Genomic DNA, 8,994 nt, shown 5'->3' on the forward strand with positions numbered 1-8,994 from the left:
AAATGAGGAGCTGATGCCAGGGGCTTAAGTGGAGAGGAAATGTTTTGAGAATGATGAGGGCAATGAATGTTCAAATGTGCTTTGCACGGTTGATGTATGTATGGATTGTGATAAGAATTGTATGAGCCACTAATAAAATGATAAAAAAAAAGAAATCCAAACCAAAGTTTTTTTTTGAAACCAGTGTCTCTTCATTGGGAAAACTTCACTCAGAGGTTCAGCAAGTGCACACCGCAGCAAGGGCTGGCAAGATAGAAATCCCCAAATTAGACCACAGAGGTCAGGAAACCGTCGACTGCAGGCCAAATGCCGTTTGTCTTCGTTTGGAGGCCTGGTGGTATCGTGAGTTTCTCATCGGGCTACGAACCACAAGCTCAGCAGTTCTAGCCCACCAGCCACTCCATGGATGATGAGGTTTTCTACTCCTGTGAAGATTTACAGCCTTAGAAATCCACAGTGGCAGCTCCCCTACAGGCTCTGTAGCTACAAGCCAGAGCTGGCTTGATGGCCGTGAGTTTGGTTTTAGAGTTTGGCCTGTTTTTGTGCAACAGTTAACCTCAGAATGATTTTTGACATATACAAACGGTTGGAAGTAATCAGAAGAAAACTTTGCAATGCATTAATATTAATGTGTAATAGTTAAACTTTTTAATTAAAAATTATATACCCGCCATCGAAGCTAGTGATGCAGATAGTGAAGAATTCTACCAATGAGTTCAGTCAGAAGTGGATCACACATGCGATCAAGATGCATTGGTAGTTATTGGTGACTGGAATGTGAAAGTTGGAAAACAGAGAGCTAGATGGAGGCTGTATTGAGAAACAACAGCTTCCCATTGTGATGTTATATGGTTTCATAAAGGTTTCTTGGATTTTGTCACCATGCTTTTTGACTTACGGTGCAGGGAGTCAAACAGATACGTGTCCACCTATGTCCACAGCAGCAGGACTCCCAATAGCTAATAATTGAATAATTGCCAATAACCCCAGTGCCTATCCATAGAAGGATGGATAAACCAAGTGTCGTCTATACACACAAGGGACTATTACTCAGCCAGGATGAAGCATACTGTTTGTTCTGCACATGGATGAAGCTTGAAGATATTTGCAGAGTGAAATCATATATGCACCAAAGGACAAAGGGGTGTGATCCAACTGACATGAAATCATTAGAATAGGCAAAAACATGGAGACAAATGTTCCTTAGTGATCAGAGGGGCTGTGGGAGAATAGAACAGGAGTCAGAACTGCGTCTCTGTTCGGGGTGACAAATAAACTTTGGGGTTGATGTCATCACATGGCAGGTGTCATCCATGCCTCCGATCGCTTCAAACTCGTCAGGGCGGCACACGTTTTTGTTACGTGCATTTCACCACAAGAAAATAAAATGTGGGGCGAGGACCCACCCGGAGCCCACTGGAGCCCTCTGTGGGTTGGAGCACAGACAAAAGAAGACAGAAGTCTCTCCTCACTTGGGTTGCAAGCAGGGGGACCTAGAGGAAGCCAAGCCTGGAGGCGCAGAGAGAGCGCGTTGGTAGCAGGAGGTAACGGCAAGTGGTAGAGGGAAGTCCACGGGGACAGCTGTGCAGCAGGCCTCCAGGTCAACCCGGCCAGATGGGGCCAGGAAGCCAGAAGGTTCCGGAAAGCAGGGCTCCAGTGGGGAAAATGGAACGGATTGTTTACTTATGTATTTAAGCATTTGGAAAATTATACTGTAGGCGCCTGGCAGATCTAACTCAGCACTTGGGGAGGAAAAAAAAAAAGTGAATGTGGGTACACAGAAAACCAAACAAGCAAAGCAAATGAGGCGGCGAACTCCAGGAAAGATAAACAGCTCTACAGGAAGGGAGACGCATATTGCATTACACTTCTTGGCTGAGCACTGAGCCAATGGACACGGTCATAATAAGGCTTAAAACACACGGAGGCATACAAGGCTGGCAGGGGGGAGGAGGTGAACATGTGGGCGGGGAGGAGTAGCAGGCACATCTTCACCTATCATAACAGGAAGTCCAAAGATAATGTCTGAAAGGACCAAGAGTAGGGTGAAAACACACCCACCAAAGAGCATATTTAGACATGAGAAGCTACACCACGAGTGTTGACATTTGAGAGCAAGAAGCTTAGAGACCCTGTGCCTTTCTCAATCCCCAGCTCACAGAAGTTCGTGCACATCATAGAGCCGGGGTTAATGACAACGGCCTTGGATTTGGGGCGGTGTCTTACGTAGCAGTAGTAACCCTAACGATAGCCTGAGCAAACCCTTCAAGTGCCAGACTGAAGCTCCTTTAAGATGTGGCGATTGGTGTCTGCTCATCCACAGCAAAGGAGGAAACAGAGACGCAGAGAAGAAACTAGTTTATGGGACAATAGTCTGCATGAACGACAGCCTCGTCTACACCGAGACCAGAAGAACTAGCTGGTGCCTGGCTGCCACAGTGATCGACAATAGACAGACCCTGATAGAACCAGAGAACATGTGGAACGGAAACCCAAATGTCCCCCAGCAAAACAAGACAACAACACTAACAAAACCCTGACTGGGCTGGTTGAGACTGAAGGACTTCCTTAAGACAGCTATCCCAAGATGCTCTTGAAGCCTTGAACCAAGACTAACTCAAGATGATCTGGTCAACAACAGATTGGCCCACAAAGTAATGACTATCATCCTTAAGTACAGCACCCCCCTTTAAAAAAATCACCTAGATATGACCAAATGGTGAACGGTGCCTTTAAGACCAAGATGAGCATGTAAGGGTGCAGGGAAACCAGATTCCTTGAAATGGAATTCACGAGACTATTCACATCTTGGGAAGAATGTAAGCAGTGTAGCCGAACAATTTGTACCCAAATTGTTGAATGAGAATCTATGCTGCAGGGTAAACCTTGACCGCCAAAGACATGAAAATATGATTTAAATAAATAAGAGTTAGACCAAGAGCTCATAGCTCCACGAATTTTTCTGACTCTTTCTGTGAAACCTGAAAGGAACAATCATGGAGCATGGCCAGGGACACCTATCACTTACCTGTTTGTCCTACTGTGGTGGCTTACGGATTGAAAGGCCGCTAGAAGCCTTGCCACCGGGATCGAAAACACTAGTATGTAGAAAAGGATTGAGCTTCCAGAGCAAGACAGACTAGGATTATTTACTTCTGAACATGAGTTAATGATTGGAAGACACTCGGCACACACAGAGACAGCAGTCATCAACTCAAGTACAGCAGTGATCTGGACGTTGGCAGGACCAGGCAAGGCTTTATCTTGGTGTAGGTGGTATCCCCACGAGGTGGAGCCAACTTGATGACAACTGACAACGGTAACCAGAGACAGAGACCACGACGACACAGAATGCAGAGCAGAGGGGCTCTATGGTCAATCTCTTCTTCCACACAGAGAAACTGAGGAGGTGACCTTTGAGGCTACATCGAGCTAGAACAGAGCCTAGCAGTGTAGCCTCATGAGTTCAATCAAGTATTTATCCAGGGGAGATGCAGGTCAGCTTATGCCTTTGGCAACAACAGTCAAGCAGAAAGTTGGATAAAGACCCATAAATTAATCCTTTAATTTCTTATGCTAGCAGCCAGGTTAGGAAATGCTTCGCGCATGAAGCTGCTCTTTCTGGCCAGTTGGACTCTCAAGACAACAAACTTACTCAAAGCCCAACACAACCCGCTTTCTTCATACAACTGTGGGTTGCTTTCTTAGGAATGTGGAGACTGTGGAATGGAAACTCAATAGAGTGTATTGGTTCATAAACCTGGCTGAGCAAGGAAACATCAATCCACTGGTACTAGAGTGACTTCATCGCTAGATCCTGGTGCTTCAAGGCAGACTCTGGCCATGAACCCTGACCCCCACCACTATCTTGCTCTGCGACCTTGGGCAAGGCACTCCTTTCTAGTCTAAGGTGATCAGATTTAAAGCAGGACACCATTGACGGGGGTGGGGTGGGGGGTGGTGTCCTTGATAAAAAATTTGGTCTATATGAACCAAATAGACCGTTCCCTAGCTTGTCGTGCATTCTTTCAAAAAATCGGGACTTTTTAAAAACGCCAAAAATCGGGACTGTCCCACCAAAAGCAGGACGTCTGGTCACCTTATTCTAGTCCCCATAGTCTTATCCAGAAACCAGGGTCATAAACATGGTCCCTCTTACTGCAGTCTTAGCAGGATTGAATGGTGCGAGAAAAGGGTTGAACACCTGCCTGATGAGGAGGTTCCATTAAACAAATAAAACAAATGAAAGATTAGATAAATGATGATAGATAGATAGATAGATAGATAGATAGATAGATAGATAGATAGATAGATAGATACCGGTCAATTCTGATTCCTAGGACAGATTTGTCCTTCTCCATAGGGTTTCCCAGACTATACATTGTTATGGACACAGAAGGCCTCACCTTTCTCCCACAAAGCCACTGACCTCTCAGCTAGCAGCCCCGCACTAGGGCTTCTTGGGACAAATCCCTGAGCCTCTTTATTGCTGAAGTTTCCATCTCCACAAGCTAGGAATAAAAATAGCACCGGCCCATAGGCTTGCTGTGAGTTGGCCTACATCAGGCTTCAGGCGGCAGCTGATACAAAACAATCACTTGATGAGCTGTTTTTGCTATAGGCGGGCCTTATTGCTCACTCTTTTTGAGTATTTTTGGCTCTCAGAAGCTTAGGCATTGCTGCAAACGCTGAAAGACTTCATGTAAGCATAAGGTCAAATTTGGGGTCCTGAGAGTGCTGTGTTGGTTTCTATCCTATAGATAGGAACGAAGGAGGGTCTGGAATCACCTTCGCCCCATCAGGTCCTGAGGACATCATACTTCGTGAAGTGGAAAAGAGGAAGGTCCGCAATGAAATGGATTGCCACAGTGGTTGCAACAGTGGCCTCAGCAGCCATGACGGCGAGGGCAGTGCGGAGCACCCGGTACTGGGTTCGGTTCCATGTAGGGCACTGAGTGAAGCCCGCTCTACAGCACCTAACAGCTGGTCCTCTCGCTGAACTCTGAAAACTTAGCGTCTCAACTTGCCTCCCTTATTCACATGTGATTCCCCAGTTCACATTGAAATGGACTCAAAACATCACATGCTTTTCCCATTCAATAAACTTGAGAAAATGTATGTAGAACTAAATTGGCAGCCTATAATATAAACCCATATCACAGTCTACTCAAGAACCAATAATATAAGCCCATAGGATTTGCTGTCAAGTCTATCCCAACCCAAGGCCAGCCCATGACCAGAACTGTGCTCCTGAAAGAATGCTATTCTCTACTGTTCTACTTCTTCCAATTTATCTATCCTTTTTAAAATAAGAAAGTGAGTTTTTCTCCATCTGTGTTCTCCTTCTATGCAGGATCAGCTATTGTGATCCCGATAAAAAGAGTATATGATGGAGGTGGCTGGGCTCCATCTAGTTCTTCTGGTTGCAGGGAGCTGAGATGAGGCTGTGGCTGTGTAGACTTGTATCTTCTCTGTGTTTTTGGGATACCTCCTTACGTTTTGCTCCTGACGTGTAGAGACCCATAGTTGTGTCTTAGACAACCACTGGCAAGCTTTTTACGACCCCAGGCACAACTCACTCCACTAGAATGCAGATCGTGATTTTTTTGGGAACTATGTTACCAAGAGGTAACACCGTGATAAACAGAGAAAAGATTGAAGTTGTCAAGGAGTTCATCTTGCCCATGGAAGCAGCACTCAAGAGATCAGCTGACACATTGCATTGGGAAATCTGCCACACAAGACCTCTTTAGAGGATTGAAAAGCAAGGTGGTTAACTGTGAGGTCTAAGATGCACCTGACCCAAGCCATGGTGTTCTGAATTGTCTCATGTATATGTGAAAGTTGGACATTGAACGAGGAAGACTGAATCGATGTATCTGAATGACGGTGTTGGCAAAGGATAGTGCAAGTCCATGGACTGCCAAAAGAACACGCAGATCTGTCTTGCAAGAAGTACAACCGGAATGCTCCGTAGAGGCAGGACAGTGAGACTTTGTCTCACACGCTTTGGACACGGTATCAGGAGAGAAGACTGGAGAAGGACATCATGCTTGGCACAGAGGAGGGGTGGTGAAAAAGGGGAAGGCCCTCCTGAGATGGACTGACACGGTGGCTGCAGCGATGGGCTCAAACCTAAAGGACACATGTGAAGACGGCGAAACTCCGCGGATGGGCCGCGTGTGATCTCTTGTGCAGAGGGTCGCCTGAGTTGGAACCAGCTTGATGGCACCTTCAACACAGATCTGTTCATTTTTCTGGCAGTGGTACTTTCAAAATTCTTCCCCGACACCATAGTTCAAAGGCGTGAATTCTGGCTACTGCACTGTGGTCACAGTTAGGTGTCCTCGAATTGCATCCCACGTAGAACAGAACAGAACGCCATCCGGTCCTGCGTGGTCCTCACAATCGTGCTTATCCTCGAGCCCATTGTTCAGCCACTGTGTCCGTCCATGGCCTGGAGGGCTCCCTCTTGTTGGCTGATCCCCCTTTTCCAGGGACTGGTCCCCCTGAAAACACGTCCAAAGCCTGTGAGAGGATGTCTCCCCATCCTCGATTCTAAGGAGCGTCCCAGGTCCATTTCCTTCTTTCTTTTTTATTTTTCCATTGTACTAGGAGCTCTTGCAGATATTATAACCACCCATAGTTCAATTAGATCAAGGATGATTGTACAATGGCTGCCACCATCATTTTCAAAACATTTCCTTCTTCTTGCACTCTTTGATATCAGCTCCCCTTTATCCCCGCCTTTCCCCACCCTAACCCCAGGAACCCTTGTTGTTATATATAATTTTTCTTTTGCCATATCTTACACCATCCAATGTATCTGTTCACCTACCATTCTGTTACTCTTTCTCCTCAAGTGAGGTCATACAGTTATCGTTGCTATCAGTTCCTCCTTTCCCCACTCTTTCCCCTCCTCTCTTTCTGGACCCTCAGGGAGTCATTACTCCCATTACTATTTCTGAAGGGGTTATCTATCTTGGATTTCATGCATCAAATGATTTTACTTGTACAAATGAACATACAAAAGTCTAACAAGACCCAGAGAGGACCGTAGGGCTGGCCCCACCATGAGACATCTGTCCACTCACTGACCCATAGCACTATGGGAACAACACTGGAGACACAGTGTGGGAATTGTTCCTGGTCTGATACCCCCTGCCCCTCACCAGAGTGAAACACGGTGGGAACACAGCAGAGCAGCAAGGGGAGCAAAGTAATGGAGTCTCAGAGGAATCCCAAAAATAGACTTCGGGGCCAGGGCTTGGTACCTCATCAGACTCAATCAGAAAACATTCATAAAGGTCAACAGACAGACTTGGAACTATTTACAGACTTTTTTTTAATTGTCTATCTATATAAGATAAGCAGGATAAACAGTCCCAAGGAGAAAATAATGGGACCAATGGTTCCAGGGGGACATGGGGGAGGGGGACAAGGGAACAGGGACAAGGGAACAAGTGATCTAACATAGATGGTGAGGAGGGCATAGAATGCCTGGTGGGGTTTGATCAAGTGCAATTAGCTAAGAGGAATCACTGAGAGCCAAATGAAGGTTGGACATGATATGGTACAGGAGGAAAGGAAAAGGGACAAGAACTAGGAGGCAAGACAAGACAGTTCTGTTTGTTTCCAAGAAAGATTTGTTTGTTTTTCCGGCAGTCCACGAATTTTCCAAATTATTCACCAGCAGCGTCATTCAAATGCATTGATTCTTGCTACCACGGCTCTCACCAAGTTCACAGCCATCGGGTCAGTTCTGACTCATAGTGACCCTACACAGCAGGATAGAACTTCTCCTGTGGGATTCTGAGACGGTAACGCTTCATGGGAGTAGAGAGCCCGTGTTTCTCCCAAGGAGCAACTGCTGGTTTAGAATTGTGGACCTTGTGAATCACAGCACACTGGTAACCACCATGCCACCATGGCTCTACTACCACATAGGTGCTACTAAATGAGTTCTAAATGGAAAAAGATATAGGACCTGAATTGGACCTAAATGGAAAAAGATATAGGACCTGAATTTCACCCTTCAGGCCACTACTTCCACGCCCATTCAGATCCACTTTTCAATGAATTTACACCTCATTTGCACCATCTCTGCAGACCTGCAGCCGTTGTTCTGATCCCCAAGCCATCTGCCATTCACCACTTAAGCTGCTGGGCAAACAAGGGAGAAGCATCAGATGGAGCAGGCAGAGTCCTAACCACCGTCTCCGGGGAAACCCTGGGCCCTGGCGCCGGACTTCAGCTGGCCTCCATGGAGTGGGCATGCTGCTGGGATGGGATGGGTCCCAGGCTGACAGGAGAGGGACGGGGCGGGGCCAGCAGGAAACCACTGAGGAGCGGAGGCTCCCACTCGGCAAGGCGCCAGCTGCAACCACTTTGCTGGGAAGCCAAGTTTTATCCAAGAGTTGAAGAGCATGGGAAAGAATGTAAATCATGGGAGGAGAAGGGCAGTGTCCTGTTTCTGACTGTCTGGAGTTAAACACGAAGAGGAATTTACTTCCGGGTCTCTTGGTTCTTTCTTTCATGTAACAGATAATAACCATAAAAAGGAGAGAGATGTCTAGTTTTGCTTTTTCCCTGTGATGACTGGAAACCTGGTAAGCAGAATGTGTCCTGTGCCTCAAGCTGCCGTCACAAGATTCAAGGCAAGGCGATGATTTTAAAGACTAAGAACTGACTGCCTCGAATTCTGGGAGCTCAAATCAGGGCATTTGCTCTTCTAGCAGTTGCTGGAAACCTGTGGTTTTCCCACCTTGAAGACATGTTGGTCTCCATTCTATAGGGAGTGACACCCATGTGTGTGTGTGTGTGTGTGTGTGTCTGCCTTTTCTACCTCTTAAAATAAGACACCACTAAGAGGGTGGAGGATCCACCTTTGTCTGCTGGCCTAGTCTCATGGGCTGCCAACACAAGGTCAACAGTTCAACCCCACCAGGTGCTCCGAGGGAGGGAAGTGAAGCGTATCTCTGCTCTCATAAGGGC

The sequence above is a fragment of the Echinops telfairi genome, unplaced genomic scaffold (genome assembly GCF_000313985.2).
Source record: "Echinops telfairi isolate 266 unplaced genomic scaffold, ASM31398v2 ScPeMD7_7469;HRSCAF=8507_1, whole genome shotgun sequence".
NCBI classification, from domain to species: domain Eukaryota; kingdom Metazoa; phylum Chordata; class Mammalia; order Afrosoricida; family Tenrecidae; genus Echinops; species Echinops telfairi.